At 42.6% G+C, this 22467-nt stretch overlaps 1 protein-coding gene across 1 annotated transcript in view; it reads left to right on the forward strand.

Moving 5' to 3' along the window:
• Positions 1-22467, forward strand: part of LOC121287374 (spermatogenesis-associated protein 16-like) — a 216080-nt gene that overhangs the window by 143461 nt on the left and 50152 nt on the right. The window lies entirely within an intron of this gene.

A 22467-nucleotide genomic window follows, 5' to 3' on the forward strand; every position in this document is an offset into this window, starting at 1 on the left:
GCTGCATGGGTCTGGGAATGTGCCATGTAGAAGAAAAACAGGCCGTGCAAATGCAGCAACCCCTTTCTAAGAGAAGCACATGTACATGCACAGCCACACAGCAGTCTTATGGAGTTCATACAGTGCAAGAAACCAGCTGCACACAGCGAAGGAAAATTAGAGGTGACATTGATTGTAAGTGTACTACTGTAACATTTTGGCAGGGATTCTCCTGAACATCTGCCGTAACTTCAGCAAACAATCAGTGAAACTCTTAGAGAAATAGCACAAATTGCCTTTATACCATTTCTGTGCAATTTCCACTGGTCTTCCCCAAGGTTATGGTAGACAATTGGGGGAATCTTCATGAAAATTCTATCCCAGTATTTCTCATAATGATGACATTGGCTTAATATTAGTTACTTTAAAGTGAAATTCAGCCTAAGGTATAAAGCAGTGGCAATGGTAGCATATTTGATTGGACAGTTAGAAAGAAAAGTTAATAAGTATAATTATTTTTTATGCTGTGAAGGTAGAAGTACCTTTTCAAAAGACACTGCCATCAGTGCGATGTAACTTCAGATTTATTCAATGAACCATTTTCTCTTAAGTTACTCATCATACTTCCCAAATTGAACCTTGAATTCCATACAAACCAGAAGCTACAATTCTATGGGCAGGATTTTTTAGTTTGGCAGGTGCCCGTGATTAGTGGGCCCGGGAGCGGCCGGAGAATGGATCGCCAGCGGCCCCTGACAGCAGGAGGAGGCCTTAATAGGTCTCTTAATTGTTGGTGGGCACGCGTGACAGTTGGAAGCCCGCCCACCGACCGAAATATCGTGCAAGTGCGTGATGATGGAACGCTCGCCTGACATCATCACACGCTATTTGACGCTCGAGCGTGTCGGGTATGCACCTGCATGCCAAGTAAAAAATTCTGCCCTATGACTTTTAGTCCCAGCAGAGACCTGATATCCTTTAGAAATCTCACAACTGAGCTCATTACTGCAGAGTGCACTTTATTTCTCTTCAGGTTACTCCAGCAGAAGCCATTATTAACACACCACACCTCAAGCTGCGCCTGGATTATGAATCACCCTGCTAAATTTATTCACAGAAATTAAGCAAGCACCACACATTGAGAGAAGTACAAAAATAGCAGATAGCACAGTGATAACAGAAAAAAGCTCATGACAGGAATGAATTAGTGACAGTCTCTCCACTGTTGGAAGGATGTTGGTTTTGTTTTATTCATTCACAGGATGTGGTCTTCGCTGGCTGGGCCAGTATTTATTGCCCATCCCTAGTTGCCCTTGAGAAGGTGGTGGTGAGCTGCCTTTTTGAACTGTTGCAGTCCATGTGCTGTAGCTACACCCACAGCGCTGTTAAGAAGGGAGTTCCAGGATTTTGACCCAGCGACAGTGAAGCAATGGCTATTTATTTCCAAGTCAGGCTGGTAAGTGACTTGGAGGTCAGTCATCTCAGCTCCAGGACATGACTGCAGGAGTTCCTCAGGGTAGTGTCCTCAGCCCAACCAACTTCAGTTGCTTCATCTATGACCTTCCTTCCATCATAAGGTGAGAAGCGGGGATATTCGCTGATGATTACACAATGTTCAGCACCATTTGCGACTCCTCAGATACTGAAGCAGTCCATGTCCAAATGCAGCAAGACCTGGACAATATCCAGGCTTGGGCTGACAAGCGGCAAGTAACATTTGCGCCACAGAAGTGCTAGGCAATGACCATCTCCAACAAGAGAGAATCTAGCCATCGTCCCTTGACTTTCAATGGCATTACCAACACTGAATCCCCCACTATCAACATCCTGGGGGTTACCATTGACCAGAAACTAATTTGGACTAGCCATATAAATACTGCGGCTACAAGAGCGGGTCAGAGACTAGGAATCCTGCGATGAGTAACTCACCTCCTAACTCCCCAAAGCCTCTCCACCATCTACAAGGTACAAGTCAGGAGTGTGATGGAATACTCCCCACTTGCCTGGATGAGTACAGCTCCCACAACACTCAAGATGCTTGACACTGTCCAGGACAAAGCAGCCTGCTTGATTGGCGCCACATCCACAAACATTCACTCCCTCCACCAACAACGCTTGGTAGCAGTGGTATGTACCATCTACAAGATTCACTGCAGGAATTCACAATGGTTGCTTAGACCAGCACCTTCCAAACCCATGGCCACTACCATCTAGAAGGACAAGGACAGCAGATAGATGGGAAACCACCACCTTGTGAGGATTTCTATCTTTGCTTGTCATTCTATGTTCTTGATTTTCATCTCTTCAGATAAGTGTTTGGAAATGTAATGTTTTTCCAGGGTTTGTTCCAAATGTGCAAATGTTTACTTCAGTGCTGCAGTTTGTTTCTTGTACCTTTCAGCTTCCTCCTGGAATATTGAATGTTACTGAGCCTTCTTTGCCGAGTGGTTCTTCAGTTCTTTCAGACTGATGTTAAATTCATTGTGTTCCACTTGGTAATGTTCCAGAGGAACAAACTCTGACCTGAGGGATCCTTGTAATTTGTGAAGCTGCTTCAACAGGTTTTCCTTTTCATTACGAAGCTCAATGACTTCATCTGGTAAATTACAAGAAAACTCAAGGGTCTCATTGAGCTTGTTCTGTTGTTCTGCCATTCTGCTGTTCAAGGTAGTCTTTATTCTATTATGATGTTGAAGGGTAATGTACTGTGCAGAATAAGCTTCAATTACATCATCCGGGCCCGATGGAATTGAGGGCTGTTCGTTCCTCCTGGTACCTTTTTGACATCTTTGAAATTTGTTTAAGGTCTCAAACAGTTTGGTTCATTGAAGATTTTAACTTAGCGTACATTTTCAAAGTCATATACTTTTTCAAAGGCATATAGCTTGTATCTTGCACTTCGAATCCTCCAGTTCAGCTTTGACATGAACATTTACTGGTTTTACTTCTGCTTTTTCTTACTTTGCCTGCCACCTTTTTCCTGCCTCTCTGGCACCGTCGTGTAATTTGTTCAGGTACTGTGTTTCCCCTTTCATCATTTTGCTGGGGGTTTTCTATACCTCTTTTTAAGCTCTGCACTCTCAACTTGAAGATTAAAATATTTGTTAAATGCTGTTAATAGTTCCTTGAGGCTGGTTGTGAATTCATGAATGCCTTGCATTAGGATAACGTGGTTCACAAGATCACCAAACCAATATAAAAAGGCAGTAATCCGGGCTTCCTCTGTTTTTACTGAGACCTAAGGTATCCCAGAAATGTGAAAAAACGCTTCTTAAAGATGCTACATTTCACATTGGGTTTGGTCCTTGGATAGTCCAAATTGAGTTGCAAGTATGAATTGTGATCCCTGTTAAAAACATTTTAATTTTATGTGTAGCTTTAAGAGCTTACAGACTTTCAAAATGGCCTCACCGTTGACTTCGAGACAAGGAGATTTCCTGTGCTTGCCGGTTGTGGTTGGCTCTGAAAAATGGCAATGGCACGCTTCTTAAAGAAGATTCTTAATAATGGCTGCCTGGATTGGCTGTGAGCCAACTTCTTTCATTCTGTGGTTTGCTATGCCAATTAAAGAGGCGTTCGAATTTAAAGTTATGCTTAAACAAACACAGAAAGTAGAGGAGACAATTCATGGTCTGAAATTGAACTCTCTCCTCTATCTTCGCCCCTTTTTTTATCCCTTTTTTCAAAATTCATTTTTATTTTTTATCCATTCATTTTTATTTTTATTCATTTATCCATTGTTTTCCCCTTTTTATCCCATTTTTGATCCTTTTTCCCCACCACTGTTCCATTCCCCCCCCCCCACAAGGGCCATCTGTTTACTTGTTTATGTTGTTCTTTTCAGAGTACTTACCCTTGTTCTCCTATTATCACATTGTGCTTTCTTAACTTTGCCATCATCAGCACCTTTTTTTAGCCCTTACCACTACCAATAACACTCCATTTGTCCTTTTGTTCATGACATCTTTGTCAATCTCTCCTTTGCCCCTACCTAAAACTGGCCTTTTATCCAGCTTCACCTGCTCCACCCACCTTAAACAGTATAAATTTCATCAAATTTTTACTTCTTTGTAGCTCTGAAAGCCATAAAGACTCAAAATGTCAACTCTGTTTCTCTCTCCACAGATGCTGTCAGACCTGCTGAGTTTTTCCATCATTTTCTGTGTTTGTTTCAGATTTCCAGAATCGCAGTATTTTGCTTTTATTATTAAAGTTATGCTTGCCATTCTCCAAACTGGACAGTTGTGACATTCCTGAGAGCTTTAAATAATTAATTCTTTTTTCTTATCTTACAAATTCAGAGGCTACATGTTGGTGCTCCAACTGGAGAATTAGGTGTTAGCAATAGGCTTTCCTCCAACAGTGCCTCTGACACTGAATTAGGGGAAGGGTTCTCAGCAATAGCTGCAACCTGGAACTTAAAAAGATTTAGCTCTCCTTTGTAGGTTCTGTCGACTCTGCACTCTGAAGCTGTACTTCCAAGGGAGATTCAATGGCGTCTTCTGCTGCAGTTTAAGTCTCTGCCCTCAGCTTCCAGGCCTTTTCACTGGAGCATTTTCTGGCAAAGATTTTCTGTCTTCAGCTTCAGTTTGGAGGTCAGAAATTGCATTGAATTTTTTTCTTAGTTTTCTAGCATCTCAGCTTGTTTCAGCACTTTGGTGAGGCTAAGGGTTTTTGATCCCTAGCTACTACCAGTTGGTTACAGAACAGTGTATTTTAAAGAAGTCTTCGTAGTCTTCAGTAGCTTAACTGTAAGTCTTTAGTAACTACTAGAACTATTTAAATATATACAGTAAATGGTCCATGCTTGGGTCTCAGCCCGTCTCTGCTCACACCACACTGACCTTTGGGTCTGGGTCAGTGCTTTCATACATGACTGTGGGGGGTACTGTTCTCAGTCCCAAATTAATTCTGTATGTGCCAAAGCCTTATACTACAACTACCAACAGACAGGCACATTTTAAGTTGAGGCCATGGTGGACAGGAAGTGTGTTAGAAAGCTGGCATAGGGCTCAAATTATCTTAGCTCTTGGCTCTCATTACCATCTATGAGGATGAACTCCCACCTAAACCTGATGGGAATGACAAGGTGGTGGGTGGGCAGAAATAGGAATGCACCCCAGCCCTATACATGGTGAAATAGGTTTAGGGGTTGAGGGGGTATTTCTAGGCTATTATGACTGAACCGAGAAATGTAGCTGATGTTACTTAATGAAGCCTGATAGGAGGTCATAACTTAAAAGTTAAAGTCCACGGTGACCTTGATAGCCTGGCCATGTCTTGGTGCAATCCTTGAGTTGTGGCTGCAGCAGGTAATGTAGCTGGATGACAGCCTTGTTAAGTGAAGAGAAGGGACCTCATTTAATGCTCCTGAGTAAAGGTAACGTAGGAGTGCTCTCTTAATCCTTCAGTGGATATGGCCTCCCGTACAGTCCCCTCCTCCATTTTTTGGCAGCTGTTCCTGCTCTGTAATATCTCCCTTGCTGCTGCCCCTCATACTCTAGCGCTGAAGGCAGCTCCACCCATGCTTGCAGCCAAACTATTTCTAAGGCATCCAACATCAGTGCAAAACCAGAAAAATCTTTCTGTTTAGACAAAGTTAACTTTACAGAGTGATAAAATTTACTGAGAAATGTCAATAAGTCAACTAACAGCCTGAAATGACAAATTCGTAACTAACCTGGATGATTACTTTGAACATTGCCGGTTATGGGGTCTTCCTTACAGTTAGCTCCACTACAGTTGTACTGTGTGAGCTCAGCATGTGGTGAGTGAAGTACTGGGGCATTCAAAAATAGAATGTTTAAATGAATTATTCTATCCTTTCAATGTTGGCATCCACCTTAACCAATGCCTGAAAAATAGGTACTGTGCAGGCAAAATTATAGGTTCCAGGAAGACATAATATATGACATAAACTTAAGTGTACCTACACCACATGGACTACAGCAACTCAAGAAGGCAGCTCAATACCACTTTTTAAAGGCAATTAAGGGTGAGCAATAAATGCTGGTTTTGCCAGTGATGCCCACATCACAAGAACAAATAAAAAAGCTTGATTGCATAACAGTCCTGTGGTATTTCCACTTCTGGTGAATGAACCACAAAAGGGGGCTATTCACAACTCCCATACAGTTGGCTTAATTAGCATATTAAGTGTTAGAAATTCATTTTGTTCTGTTTGTATTTTACTCACATTAGGTCAACAGGAATTATTTTTCTATATATGTGGCACTCATTCATACATCCAAAAATCCAAGGTTTCATTTTTGAACTTTTATTCTTCTTTGTATACTATTTCTTATTTCTTTTACAATTTAAGAATGTAACATCATTATTGTTCAGAAAAGAGTTAGTGACATTTTTTGCACACTGTCAGATTTGTTGTTCAGCGTTTTTCTGCTCTTACCCTTCTCATTAAGTACAAGAGACCAGGTAATAATGAGCCAATCATTAAAATCACCTGAGTCTGCCTGCTGCTGTTCCCTGATGAGTGCAAGACTCTGCCACATTACACACAAATTTTGAGCCCACTATGTAATTAAAAGCATTTTTTAACAACTGTTTTGTTGAGTTCATAAAGTTGCAATCTTTTATGATTTTATGGCCACTACAATTTTGAGATGGCCTCAATTTAGACAGTCACTGCTACTCACATATAGAAGGAAGAGCCTTGCCATGTAGATCATGGGCGATGGATAGTGCCAGGAACTCAGCAGGAAGTTGCTGCCAGATCTTTAAAATTGAGAGGCAGGAGGCCACCATGGAACCCATGTTCATATTACCTGGCATATGGTCAGTATTCCAGAAGGCAAATCCAGGTCTGGGAAAGGTGATGGAAGGGAGGGGAAGTCCAGGGCAAGGGTATCCCAGGGTTTCCTTGTGGGCCTTTAGGAGCACCCCTGCACATCATGGCCTAAAAGGAAACCAAAAAAAAAAAACTTTTTGGGCATCTTATAACCCTGAGTCCTGTTCCTGGCAGGGAAGTTATCACTGCTCACCCAGTCAGATCACAGAAATACACAGTGCAGAAGAGGCTCTTCAGCCCATTGAGTCTGCACCAACACATGAGAAACACCTGACCTACCTACCTAATCCCATTTACCAGCACTTGGTCCATTAGCCTTGAATGTTATGATGAGCCAAGTGCGTATCCAGGTACTTTTTAAAGGATGTGAGACAACCCACCTCCACCACCCTCCCTGGCAGCGCATTCCAGACTGTCGTCACCCTCAGTAAAAAAGTTTTTCCTCACATCCCCCCTAAACCTCTTGCCCCTCACCTTGAACTTGTGTCCCCTCGTGACTGACCCTACAACTAAGGGGAACAGCTGCTCCCTAACCACCCTGTCCATGCCCCTCATAATCTTGTACACCTCGATCAGGTCGCCCCTGAACTCTTCTTTGCTCCAATGAAAACAACCCAAGTCTATCCAACCTCTCTTCATAACTTAAATGTTTCATCCCAGGCAACATCCTGGTGAATCTCCTCTGCACTCCCTCCAGTGCAATCACATCCTTCCTATAATGTGGCAATCAGAACTGCACACACTACTCCAGCTGTAGCCTCACCAAGGTTCTATATAACTCCAACATGACCTCCCTACTTTTGTAATCTATTTTTGGGGTTAAATTCCATCTGCCACTTATCAGCTCATTTGACCTCGGATTAAAATAGGAAATCGGGTCCCAATGATATAATTGAAGCTTATTCTGCATATGTAAAGAAGACCCATCCTGCTTTGGACAAGTGTCTTTTCCACCTGTAATTTAGAATTGCAGGCCACAAGGAGGGGGCACAAAAAAGGGTGGGTAAGTCATCATTCCATTTTTAGTTGGCCCCTCCTTCCTGGCTCTTGTCATGTGAGGTGAGCAGTTAAAATCAAATGCACTATTTCTCTTTTCTCTCAGGAATATCAACCAGTTTTCTAGTTGTTTTTTAGATATTTTTAAACCAATGCTTTAAAGAGATTTTGCATGGGTTTGATTTGATGCAAGACTTTGGCTTTAGCTCCTTGTGCACAATGACTACGTTTCAAAATAACAATCTCAAAATAAAACAGGCATTCTCAGAATGTTGCCGTCATTCTCAGGTTGGTGTCCTCTCAGGATTGGTGCTCGGATCTCTTCTTTTCATTCTGTTATTAAAAACCCCGAACCTGAGAATAGAGAGGAGTGTATTGAAGTTTACAACTAGTGCGCATCTAAGAGTCATAGTAATGTAAAGCAGAAAATCGGAAAAGTGTTGAAGCAAGATTAAGCAAATGGACAAAGTGTTGGCAGACACAATTTAATGTAATAGTGCTAAACATTTAAACATAAAAATTACAAATGAGAATCTGGTTTAAAGGACCTATAGAGGAGCAAAGATAAAAGCAAAATACTGCGGATATAGAGGAACAAAGAGGCAGGTTACGTTTTTGGTATTCACTGTCAAAGGAATGAGATATGGACAATGATGGGCTTATAATATACAAAATTAAAATCACTATGCTCTAGAGTTTCCAGATTTCTCCCAAAAGACTAGGGGCCGGATTTTCACCGAGTCTCCTGTTGAGTGGGGCCTAGGTGCCAAAGTCCCACCTCCATTTCTGACAGATCAAATTTTTGCTCGTAGCGTATAGAGGGCAAGGAGTGATTCACACAGGAGGGAAACCCAAACTCAGCAGGGCCATTTTAACCCAGTGCTGAGTTCAAACAGACCCCATTTTGGCTGGTCCAAGGGTGTAGTGAGAGAGTCACAAATTGATGGCTTAGGCACAAATGAACTTGAAAGGCAAATAAGACCTGTATAACTGTCATGATCTAAAGCTTTTTTAAAAATCCCTTCTCTAAAATTTTAAACAGGCTGCAGCTGTCACTAAGACTTACAAAAAAACCCTCTCTTCTGCTGCTTTGATTGACAAGCCTTCTGCTGCAGCTTAGAAAAAGAAGTGGCATCTGTTTGTGTAGTTTCAAGAGTTCTTTGTTGACATTTCCCCAAGGGCTATCATTATGAATTCTTCGTTGAATTTTAACAGCAACAATTTTATCTTGGCAGTGTGTCTTGAGTTTACAGTTTGATTGATAATTTAAAGAGACTATTAAAGGATAGGGTCTGAATAGATTTGCTTTTGTAAGAAATTAATCGCTTGAGGAGATTTAAAGGCTGTGAATGGGTTCCTGAAATGGGAGTATTTTTCACTGTCAAGTGTGTAGGAGTGAGAGCTGTATTAGAATATTTGAAGGTTTTTTTCATCTCCACATGGCTCCTAATGTTTTCCCACGGTGGATAGTAGGTGAGTTGGCATTGAGTTGGTTTGGGGGTTATGAGGATCCAAGGGGGGTGTGGATGGGGGCATGAGTTGGCATGAAGTATATGACAGGCCATTTCGGGGGTGGAGGGAGAGTTGAGGGTTAGAGGGCCTAACAATTTCTAAAACAACTGGGTCAAAGTCCCAGAGAACTGAGGCAGGCCTTTTAACTTTGACTTGACACTCACCCATCCTCATGGCTGCCTGCACTCTGCTTCTGGAGTCAGCAGGCCCAACTCTATCCTGAACCCGCTCCCCATGGAATAAAAATCTTTCATTTCAGGGTACTTTTTACCGAGGTGGGTCCAGTGAGTCAGGAGATTTCCCGACTTGAGATACCCTCCTCGGCAGCAAAAATCTAGCCCTAGGTATTCTTAGATCTGCTAGCTTTTGTTCCCATTCTGATGCTCATTGAATACACATCCTTACCACAGCAAGGGATCACAGTTCCTGGGGTCAGAGGAGGGGAATCCCCAAAATACCCTGAACACAGAAGTCCTACCAAATTTAATGGCAGGACTTCATTGTCATTTATTTTATTCTGTTTCCTGACCAGCAGCTGGCCAGATTCACAGGTCAGTTATCTTCCAGATGGGGAAAGTCAGTGGCAGAACACCAGAGGTCCCCGGTAACCAGGATAGCTTGGAAATTAGTAGGGGAGAAGAGTTGGAACCAGCAATTAGAATTGAAAGGGTAGGTGAAGTTTATTCCCTCTAAACTGTGCAGGGGCACAGACAAGTAGCAATCCAAAACATACTGTGCAGGCAATCAACAGGCCACTCACAGCCAATATTTCCTTTAAGATGTGCGTAGGTACAGCTATGCAACAATCTCAAAGGGACCGCACAATGCAACTTACAAGCTGTGCACAACAAAGCAAAATTAAAGGGAACATTGATGGATTGGACCAGCAATCAGGATGGTGGATACAGTGGGAGAGATCATGGGACAGAAGTGGGTTGGGTGTGTCAGACGAGAAATTGGAAAAAAGGCACAGGGATTGCAGAGCATAATATTCAGGATTGCATGTTTGGAGCAACAGGGTTACCGATGGGGGAAGAAGGTTTTTGAAGGGTTGGGGGAGCACGCTTCATTTCTGGCTTATAAACAGCTCATAAACATCTTTCCCACAATTCCTTTTTTCAATCTCTCCAATCACGTTTCCACAGCTACAAGAGTACTGGAATGACCCTATCTAAGTCACAAATGGCCTTTGTGACTGTGACCACCTCATCTTCTTCAACCTCTCTGCAGCTTTTGATGCTGCCATCACACCATCCTCCTCCAGTGTCTCTTCTCCAGCTTAGTGGGACTGACTTCACATGGTTCCAATTTTATCTGTCCAATCATAGAGCATCTCCCATTATGACTTCTCTTCCTGCCCCTGTACTGCTACCTTGGAGTCCCCCAATTATCTATTATTGTCCCTCTCATCTTTTTTTATCTATGTGCTGTCCCTTGGCCACATCATTTGAAAACATGTTACTGGCTATCCCTCACTAGTGAGGATGATTGTCTCCCTTGGGTCCGCAGATGGCTAATGAGGTCGATTCGGGATATGCAGAATTTGTGGTGCATAGGGCATTTGTTGTCACATGGGATGTCTGGTTGTGCATTATCAGTTCAGGTCACAGAGTGTTGTTTTTGCTGCTTTCACTTTTCCTCTTTTTGTCATTGTAGGGTCTCAAAATGCTGGGATCCTTCCCATAGACCCTGCCATCATCTGGTTTGGTCCAAGGCAATGGTCTCCCAGGAGTTGATGTCAATGTTACATTTCTTCATGTTGTCTTTCAGCACATCCTTGAAGCACTTCTGTCTTCCTCTGGTGTGTCTGCCCTGATTGAGCTGGGTGAAAAAGACCTGTTTTAGGAACCTGGTATCTGGCATCCGAACTATATAACCAACCCAGTGAGGCGATCGTAGCCTCAATGTTTGTGGTGCCTACTTGTGAGAGGACACTGATGTTAGTGCATCTGTCCTCCCACTTAATATATGAGTCCTGAAGACGAGTCATATGGACTCGAAACATTAACTCTGTTTCTCTCTCCACAGATGCTGTCAGACCTGCTGAGTTTTTCCAGCGTTTTCTGTGATAAATGGTTATCTTTCAGGTTGGAGGAAGGTTTGTAGTGGAGTTCCTCAGGGGTCAGTGTTGAGACCCTTGCTCTTCCTGATATATACTAATGTCCTAGACTGTGGTGTGCAGGGCATTGTTTCAAACTTTGGAGGTGATCCGAAGATTGGAAACGTCAACTGTAATGGGGATAGTCTTCAACTTCAAAAGGACATAGACATGTTGGTGGATTGGGCAGACAAGTGGCAGATCAAGTTCAATGCAGGGAAGTGTGAGGTGATTCATTTTGGCAGAAAAAATATGGTGAGACAGTACAAAATAAAGAGAGAGCTTCTAAAGGAGGTGCAGGAACAGAGGGACCTCGGTATATACGTACATAGGTCACTGAAGATGGCAGGGCATGCTGAGAGAGCAGTTAATAAAGCATATAGTATCCTAGGCTTTATTATAGGGGCATTGAGTACAAGAGTAAGGAGGTCATGTTGAACTTGTATAAGACACTAGTTCGCTCTCATCTGGAGTACTGCGTCCAGTTCTGGGCGCCACACTTGAAAAAGGATGTGAAGGCATCGGAGAGAGTACAGAGAAGATTCACAAGAATGATTCCAGTGATAAAGAATTGTAGTTATGAGGATAAATTGGAGAGGTTGGGACTGTTTTCCTTGGAGAAAAGAAGACTGCGAGGGGACTTGATAGAGGTATTCAAGATCCTGAGGGGTATGGACAGGGTAAATAGTGAAAAACTGAGCCACTCAAGAACATCAAGAACTAGAGGGCACAGATTCAAAATAATTGGAAAAAAGAGTAAATGCGGTGCGAGGACAAAATATTTCACCCAAACGGTGGTTGGAGTCTGGAACAAACTACCTGAAAGTGTGGTGGAGGCAGGTTCGATCGAGGTATTCAGAAGGGAATTGGATTGCTACCTGAAGAGACAGAATGTGCAAGGTTATGGGGATCAGGCAGGGGATTGGGACTAAGTGGATTGTTCTTTCAGAGAGCCAGTGCAGACTCGATAAGCCGAATGGCCTCCTCCTGCATTGTAAAGGTACTGTGATACTGTGAAACAAAAACACCTGGAAAAACCCTGTCGCTTGCCATTTCAACACATCACCCTGTTCTCATGCCCACATGTCCGTCCTTGGCCTGCTGCAGTGTTCCAGTGAAGCTCAACGCAAACAGGAGGAACAGCACCTCATCTTCCGACTAGGCACTTTACAGCCTTCCAAACTGAAAAATTAGTTCAACAACTTTAGATCATGAACTCTCTCCTCCATCCCCACTCCCTTTCTGATCCCCCTTTTTCCAATAATGTATATATATTTTTCTTTTCCCACCTATTTCCATTATTTTTAAATGCATTTCCATCCATTGTTTTATCTCTATCTTTTAGCCTATTTCGATCCCTTCCCCTCATCCCATCCCACTAGGTCTATCTGTACCTTTATTATCACATTCCTTAGATAATATCACCAGCTTCAACACCTCTTTGTCCTTTTGTCTGTGATATCTTTTGGTTATCTCCACCTATCACTGGCCCTCTATCCAGCTCTACCTGTCCCATCCCCCCTTAAACCATCTTATATTTCACCTCTTTTCTACTTTTCCTTAGTTCTGTTGAAGAGTCATACGGACTCTAAACATTATCTGTATTCCTCTCCGCAGATGCTGTCAGACCTGCTGAGTTTTTCCAGGTATTTTTGTTTTGGTTTTGGATTTCCAGCATCCACAGTTTTTTGCTTTTATCTTAGTGATACTGTGAAAGACCATTTATGGCCCAAGTCCTCAAGAACCAGCTCCTCTAGTGCCTAAGGACAGGTGAGATCTGATCAAGGGAAGGGAAGCTGTCAACACCTGTTGGAGAGAGCATTTTGAAGACTTTTTCAATCAAGAATCAATTGTTGACAAGAGTGCTTTCTACTCCATCCCACAGCACCCAGTTAGAGACAAGCTCGGAACTCCGCCAACGCCTATGGAGGCGATGTGGAGGGAAAGCCGTCACACAAATAAAGAACAATAAAGCAGCAGGAGGTAATGCAATCCCTGCTGAAATCTTTAAGCACAGAGACACAGACCTAACATTATAGCTCCATGCCCTTATCCTACAGATTTGGAATGGAGAGGAAGTTCTGAATGATCTCAAGGACGCCAAGATTGTGACAATCTTCAGGAAATGGGACAGATCCAACTGTGGAAATTACAGAGGCATCTCTCTGCTTTCCGTTACAGGAAAGATCATTACAAGAACTCTTCTGAATTGACTTATTACACGTGCTGAAGAGCTGCTCCCTGGATCTCAGTATGGATTTAGGCCATCAAGAAGCATGGCCGACATGATTTTTACAGCTGCCAACTACAAGAAAAATGTTATGAACAATATCAACCTCACTACTTTGACTTGGCAAAGGCCTTTGATTCTGTCAATTGTGAAACACTCTGGAAGATTCTGCTGAAGCACTGATGTCCTCCAAAATTTGTTGCCATCTTTTACCTTCTTCATGATGATATGCAAGCAGTGATCCTTAACAACAGAGCCATTACAGACCCTTTTGAGGGTAAGACAGGAGTCAAAAAAGATTATATCATCACTCCAGCTCGTTTCTCAATCTTCCTTGCTGCCATGCTCCATTTGACTAGAGACAAGCTCCCGGCTGAGTGCAGTTTATTTATCAAATGGATGGTAAACTACTTAATCCCAGGAAACTCCAATCAAAAACTTCAATACACTGATGATGCTGCAGTAAGTGCTGTGTCGGAAATGGATCTCCAGAGAATCATCGACATAGTTACTGAGGAATACGAGAAGATGGGACTCACACACAACATTCAGAAAACCAAAGTCCGCCATCAGTAAACTCCGAATGCACATAGGGTTGGGTGCCACGCAAATGTGATGATACTCAACCCCTCCACTACCTCTCTTAACCTTCCCATTGCTTCCATGTTGGCTGTCTTCAATAAACCAGTTTCCGCTTGTTAAACAGTGGAAACATCAAAACTATTGTCTTCGGTCCCTGCTACAAAATCCATACTTTAGCACTAGCTCTGTCCCCTTCCAAGGCCTCTGTCACAGATCGAACCAAACCGATTGCAACTTCACTAACCTAAATGTTTGACCCACTTCTTCTTCAATATTAAGACTTCCTCCTCCATTGCATTACCTACTTTTGCTTCTGCCTCAGTCCAACAGCTGCTCATACCCCTGCTCATTCCTTTGTTACCTCCAGAATCAACTATTTAAATAGACTCCTGGTCAGCCTTCCATTCTACATCCTCCAAACTTCTAACGCTCACATTGTATCCCATATCAAGTCTCGTTCACCCATGACCCCTCTGCTCATTGACCTACATTGGCTCCCAGTCCAGTGTTTTGAATTTAAGATTCTCATCCTTGAATTTAATTTTGTTCATGGCTTCACCCCCTCTCTAGCTTTGCAACCTCTTTTAGCCCTACAACTCTCTGAGAATTCTGCATTCCAATGGCGCTGGATTCTTGTACATCCTTTACTCTGTTTGTTCCTCCATTGGCAACCATGCCTTCAGCCTTCTGGGTCTAGAATTCCCTCCCTCTCTGCCATCACATTCCCCTCTCCTCCTAATTCCTTAAAATTCACCTCTTTTCTAAGATTTTAGTCATCCTACCTAATAATGCTAACTTTGGCTCACTTCATTTTTATCTGATTCTGCTGCGTGTTTTGATTTTCTACATTAATGATGCAATATAAATGCAAGTTGTTGTTGTAATGTAAGTTCAGCCTGATGATCCTGTATCATCTAATTTTGCTTTCCATGCTCTGAAAACCTCTAGGCCTCCTCTTCTCTAATACTCAGCAACATGAGGGAATTAGACTTCATGTATCCTATCTTATTGTGGTCCATTTTATTTATATGAAATTGTTCTTAGGGTTGTTAAACTTATCTTTATTCCTATGAATAATTTTCCCATCAGAACAGAGTAGGTGTCACAACTGCTAAAATGAGTGTCAAGTACACCAAGCAGTGGCATACATGGGATGCAGATTTCTATAACAAAATGTATCCTAGACATGGACATTAAATGATGCTACTTACAAGCTTCCTAATTAAGGTAGAGATTAACATTTGATTGCATCACTAATTAAGAAGTATGCCCCAAAGATGCAGTAGCATACCCTCATGTAATACTGTGCCAACACGATCCTGGGCTCAATCCCGATCTGTGATGTGTTACCAGTTCTTAACAATAGCTGGGCACTGCAATTGACCCCAGTATCTGTGAGCTAGAGGGAAAGGGAACAAAAATCAGCTATGATTTCCATTCCTAATTACTATCAAGTCATCCAAATTAGAAAGTATACTGTTATGGATATTGAGTCACAGCTGAAGCAGGATCTACTGCGATGTGTGCCCTACCCACTCCCGCTGAAAATTTCTCCTATAATGCATTGTCCAGGCTTGACTATGAAAAGATAATTGGTCGAGAATTCATTGACTGCTTATATAGCATCAAAGAAGAATAAAGCACAGAAAGAGGCCATTCAGGCCAATTAATCTATGCAAGTTCTTTCAAAGAACAATTCAGTTAGTCCCATTTTACCGGTCTTTCCCTATATTCCTGAAATGTTATCCCATTCAAGCATACCGGTTCTCTTTTGAAAGCTACTATTGAAATTGTTTACATCACTCTATCAGGCAGTGCATTCAAAATTCTAATCACTGGTGCCAAAATGTTTTTCCATATGTGACCTCTGGTTATTTAGCTAATCACTTTAAACCTGTGCCCTCAGGTTATCAATCTTCCAGCCATTGGAAACACATTCTCTTTATTTACCTTTTCTAAACCCTTTATAATTTTAAAAAATATCTTTTTTTTTTGCCTTCTCTGCTGTCAGACAACCCAGCTTTTCCAAACTATCCACCTAATTGTAATCCCTCATCCAAGGAACCATTCTAGTAAATCTCTTCTGTGTTCTCTCCAAAGCCTTCACATCCTTCATTGTGTGGTACCCAGAATTTGACACAATGCTGGAGCCGAACTAATATTTTATATAGATTTAATGTAACTTTCTGGCTTTTGTACTCTATGCCTCTTATTTATAAAGCTGAGGATACCATGTACTTTATTAGCTGTTTTGTTAATCTGTCCTACTACCTTCAAAAATTTGTACACAAACATCCCCAAGTCTGTCTGTTCTTGCATCTCCTTTAAATGGTACCATTTATCTTGTATTATTTTTCTTCATCCTTCCCACCAAAATCTATCACCTCACACTTTTGTGTGTTGAATTTCATCTCTCATCTATATGCCCCATGTCCTTTTGAGATCTATTGCTATCTTCTTTATTGTTTCAGTACCACTCTTCCAAGTTATGTAATTTGCAAATGTTGAAATCGTGCCCTTTACCCCTGAGCCCAAGTCATTACTGTAAAATGGAAACAGCAGTGTTTCTCATACTGAGCCTTGAAAAATACCACACACCTCCCTTCAGCCCTAAAAACAATCATTCACCACAAGTCTCTGTTTTCTAACCCTCAGTGGCTCCCCAGCCAGTGGCTAAGACCTTCGACAGGTACATAAAGTTCCCCAGCAGTGTCTTTGGTTGCCCTCCCTTTCCCCCTTGTGGGAATGTAGCTAGATTACTCCAGAGTCATTCTCTTTAAAGGCCACCCAGTTCTCTATGACAATCTTTGGCCGTGATTTACTCTGGCCAGATCCCTTTGAAATTCAATTAAATTAGCCCTCCTTCAATTAAGTACTTTCATTCTAGATTGCTCCTTGTCCTTCGCCTTAACTAATCTAAACCTTATGATACTATGATCCCCATTCCTGAGATGCTCCCTTTCTGCAATTTTATCCATGACCCATTTCATTTCCCAGGACCAAATCCAACAAGGCCTCCTTCCTTGCTGGGCAAGAAACATAGTGATCAAGAATGTTCACCTGAACACAAATTCCTCCCCCTTTCTGCCCTTGATATAATTACTGCCTCCTTCAATATTGGGGTAGTTAAATTCTTCCATTGTCACTTCTGCACATCTCAGTAATTTCTCTTCAAATCCTCTGTCTCCTACACACTATTTGGTGATCTATAAAATGCACCAAATAGTGCAATAGCTGCTCTATTGTTTCTTAACTCTTCTTAGACTCTAAAGGCATCAAGGGGTATGGGGAGAGAGTGGGAGTATGGCGTTGAGATAGAGGATCAATCATGATCATATTGAATGGTAGAGCAGGCTCAAAGGACAGAATGACCTGCTCCTGCTTATATTTTCTATGTTAACTCCAGCCAAATAGATTGGCTGGGATTTTCCGGCCTCACTGTGGCAGGATCTGCCACAGAGGATTCTGCAGGACCAGAAGATCCTGGTGGCAGGCAAGGGCCGGAAAATCCTGGCCATTGTGTTTTGGCCTCTCAAGGACATTTTCTCTTTCTAGCACTGTAGTATTTTCCTTAATCAAAACTGCTACTTCTTTTTTGCATTCCCTAACTTCACTGAGTACCTTGTACCCAGGAAAATTAAGCATCAAATTCTTCCCTTTTTTTAAGCTGCCACCAATGCAACATAATCCCATGTGACTTTTCCTTGCAGCTCACCAACCTAACCACACTTTGTGGATTTATACTCCAATCCTATCTTACATCTCTTTGTATTTTCTATGATTTGACCTAATTCTATATTATTTCTAACTCTAATGCCACTCCTAGCCCTCTGTGCCCCTTGTTTTTACTTTTAATACTATATCTTGCTGCCCAAACCCCTGCTGAATTAGTTTAAATTTTTCCACACAGCATCAGGTTTGGCTGGCCGTGATGCTTACGGTCACAGCTCTATTCAGGTGAAAAATGTCCATCTTGAACAGGTCTGCCTAAGAACTGGACCCAATGTCCCAGAAATCTGGAGCCTTCCCTCCTGCACTGTGCCTCTAGCCATGTATTAACCTACCTTTTCTCCTGTTTCTATTTTCATTAGCGTGTAGCAGTAGTGAAGTCCTATTTTTAACTTCCTCCCTGGTTCTTTAAGCTCAAACTGCAGGACCTTAACCTTCTTCTTCCCTATGTTGTTGATCCTGACATGGATCATGACTTCTAGCTCTGCACCTTCTTTGTTATGTCCCTTACCCTAGCACCAGGGAGGCAACATAGCACTCATGACAGCAGTGGCAACATAGCACTCATGACAGCGGTAGTAGAACTGCCTGTTTGTTCTGTATGATCCCAGCTGAGATCATCCTGGATAAGCCTGATCCCAGGGTGGAACCCAGCTTGATAGATCCTAACTTTTATTTTTGTTTGTTTAGATGTGTGGAGAGTAGCTACTGAACGGAGTCACCGAACTCAGCTAATGAACTTTTAACAAAAGAATAAAACATTTATTCAACAAGAAGAGATGAACTGTATTACAATACTCCTTCACTCACAACTATACCTTCACAGATATATACAGATTCATAAGCATAACTCAAATTACAAAAGCTATCTTATACTCTATGTCCACAGTAAGTAAGGTGACACACCACACTTTGAAACCAAACGACAGATGCCACCTCAACAAGATACTATGGATTGCTCATCAACTCCCCCCAGACTCTTATCACACTGTGAGCCAACCAAGCTCACTGAACTCTGTCTTTCATACGAGGATTTCCAATCAGAACTCACTTTGGAATCTTCTCCCAAGCCGACGCTTTCTCTTAGATGCCTTCCACAAGGGTTCACATCCTGGGTTTTGAGCTCTCCTTCCAACGTTCCTCTCCCCTGGGTCACCACATACATTCAAACTGTCTTCCACGCACTCTCTCTCACTGACTCAGCTGTCAACAGTACATCACTGCTTCACATACTTATAGCAAAAGATTACAGATCTTCAGTGGTCTCTTTGGACCTTCTGGTCTCTTGCAAGCTGTTCTCACTTTAAATCTGCTTTCTGCAGCTTTTGTCTCTTTATGTCTGAAGCTTGGAGCCTTTCTCTCTGCCCCTCGCTCTTCATTTCACTTAACAGGACCTGTTCCAGGTTCCTGTCCTTCCTTTGACTAGAAGATCTGCTTAGAACGTTCTTCTGTTCCATTCCCCTGAATTTTGGGGTCTTTTCTTTAGCCTGGGACTTGCTATTCTTTGCTCCAGTCTCTGCTTTCAAAACCAACTGAATTCAAATAGCTTCTAAATCAAACTGCTGTTTCTAGTTTCTTCTGTGTTTGTGGGAAGGACCTGCCTCTCCAAACCCCTGTTGCTAGTCAACAGCCTAGTTTCTCTACTCTTGTTTGGTTAGCTTAGTTGCAGCAGTTGTATAACTCTCATTGGAAATGCAGGCACCTTTTAAAGTGAAACTAAAAGTCAACTTGACCTCTTCTTAACACACAGATATAGAAATACAAATCACACTTAAACATTACAGCTAAAAATTATTCCTAACACCCACAAATACCAATATAACTTACTTAAACTATCTCTGTTTCCTAACAGTCCTCCTTGACTATCGAATCTCCAGCCACTACTGCATACCGACGCTTTTTTGTAGCCCTCCTGTGCAGTTCATTGCCTCACTGTGCCAGGCCCAGGACTGCACTTCTTCAGGTTTGAGAGTATCATACTTCCATACGATTCTTTCCTTGCCTGCTTCATCCTGGATGGCCATAGGGTGACCACCACCTGGTACCTGCAATATTTTGGAGTGAATCCAGCTACCCTTTAAGCTCAGAAACCCTCAGCTTGAGTTTGAGCAGCTGGAGGCACTTTCTGCACACATGGGCTTCCAGGCCACATGAAATGGCCTGAAGTTCCCACATGGCACAGGAATTGAAAGCTTTCAGTTGCAGCTACTCCTCCATTCTATGATAAACTTTTTTTTACAAAACTCCTTAATTATAAGGTGATTATTTATAGAATTGCTGTAAACTAGATATAACTTATTTTAATGTATTAAATTATGCTATTATTTTTCTATTTGCTCCTTGGAACAAACTAACCAAAGATTGAGTTAAAAATTTGGCAGTGCTATGGAAGCCAGAGGCGCAGCCCCATGCTGGGAAGGGTACAAATGCAATGCCTGCACCAATAGCTTTCCAACTGACCAGATTGTGGCTTCAACTGATCTGGCTAATTTGACACTGGTTTTTGAAATTGGGATTGTGGAGGTCCACTGAACACATCCACCCACAGCTGGTTAAATGTTCAGCCACAGGAGGGACACTCCATTCATGCTATTTAAAGATCCTGCCATCAGATAAGGTGATTTTGACTAACTTCTGCTGTTCAAAAATTTGTGGAAGTACTGTGGCGGTAGTTTTGAAGGTGTTGTGGTGAGTTGCTGGATTTGGCAAGGAGAGTTGTTACATCCCACAGGAAGGGTAGAAGATTTGGTGACTTGTCTGCGAAAAGGCTGTAACTTGTAAGGTGGTTGCAGTTGCAATGCTTCTGGGTCTACAACTTGACAGGGAGTTGGAACAGAGGCTGCAGAGAGGGGAAATTCTGCATGGAGGCAGGAGGCAGGATGGAGGGATCCAGGATGCCTTCATTCTGGAAGGGCTGCCTGTGAGCACCTAGTCAGACACTGATTCCCTTTTCACTACCATTGTTCCACTCTGCCTCACCCTCCTATTCATCTTCAACATCCCATCACTGTTCTTTGGCCAAAATCTTGCAATAAAAGCCAAAAGCAAAAATGTTGTCCAAATATCTTTATCAAACAAGACATCAAATGACACAAGCAAAAATCAACCATTGACCGTTATGCATCCCTTTAGTGCCTGTTTTGCCAGCCCTGGTGGCTACCACATGGCTGGTAGAAGCTTGGTGACTTTTACCGGTAGAGACTGTAGATGGCTTGCGGGATGATCTCAAGCAGCTCTTGTCCGCAAAGACATGGCTTCGAACTGCACCATCTTGGCAGAGATGGCAGTAGTCTCACTGACTTGGTGCTGGTGCAGTGGCAGCAGTGGGAGAAAAATGCAGTCATCCTGAGAGAGGACAGCACTCCATGGTACCATTGACACTCACCTAAGGAGTTGCCTCAGCAATACTAGTAATCTGTTTGAGGGCAGATTGCTGGACTACTGTCGGAGCCTGAATGCTCCTCTGAGCACTGAGATCCATGGCTATGATGGCAGCAGTTTGAGCCTGCATCACGACACATGGATCTTATAACCTTTGTTAATGCTTCCATTGCAGCACTGAGACATTGGGCTTCAATAGAAGCTACAATAGTGCCTGCCAGACATTGCTTACAGGCAGATCAGCAAGTGCTGTCATGGAGTTGGCCACCACTTCCATGTAAGTTCTGCACAATGGGTGCCACATTGGAGCCAGATTCCTCCATGATCCTTGGCAATGACAAGAGGCTGTCTGGCACCTCGATGTGCATGTTCATCTACAGTTTTCTATATGCTGCGTGTTGGAATTCTTCATCTGAGACCCCTGCAGCAGAACATGTCTGTGACCTCAGTTCACCTGCAGTGAATTGGCACACTAATTGTCTTTTCCACCTGGCCTATCGGCAATCTACATATGCCCGGTGACTTAAACCTACAGATTCTGACTCTATGCTACCCTCTAAAGCTTGTGCAGTGTGAATACCTGAACTGATGGTTGAGAGTGTCAGATCAGGTAAAGTGTTTCCTTATCAGTGCTACAATGTTGTTTTTACCCTTCTTCCTGAAGCTGCTGTGGCTGGGCAATTGATAGTTTTTGTGTGGCTGAAAGCAGAAAATCAAAAGGGGAGCAAGTGAAGGAAGCGGGGTGGGTTGGAAAGTAAGGGATCCATAGTCAAGCTATTAGCGGCTTGAGCATCATGCCACATAGGAAGAAAATGAGGTAACAATTGAGAAGGGGAATAAGTTAGGAGCTTACCGTCATCCTCAAGATTCTTAGCAATGCCAGATATGGGCGTCTTTGCAGTTGGATCCATGATGTGGAGAGCCATCTGCTCTGTAGAGCTTTGGCGATGCAAGCATCCTTGTACCCCAGTGCTTCAGCTCCACCCTCTGAACTAATGTGCCATTTTCTCCTGCAAGAGAGGAAAGAATGTCAGTGATTATGTAGCACTGTGTTTGGATGCTGTGCTTACCACAGCTGAATAGCTGAAGGCATGTGGAAGCAGTGGAAAACGGGTGTGAACATGGCAACATTGTAAGGTGTTTGAGGGTGAG

Source organism: Carcharodon carcharias, chromosome 2, assembly GCF_017639515.1.
Source record: "Carcharodon carcharias isolate sCarCar2 chromosome 2, sCarCar2.pri, whole genome shotgun sequence".
NCBI lineage: Eukaryota > Metazoa > Chordata > Chondrichthyes > Lamniformes > Lamnidae > Carcharodon > Carcharodon carcharias.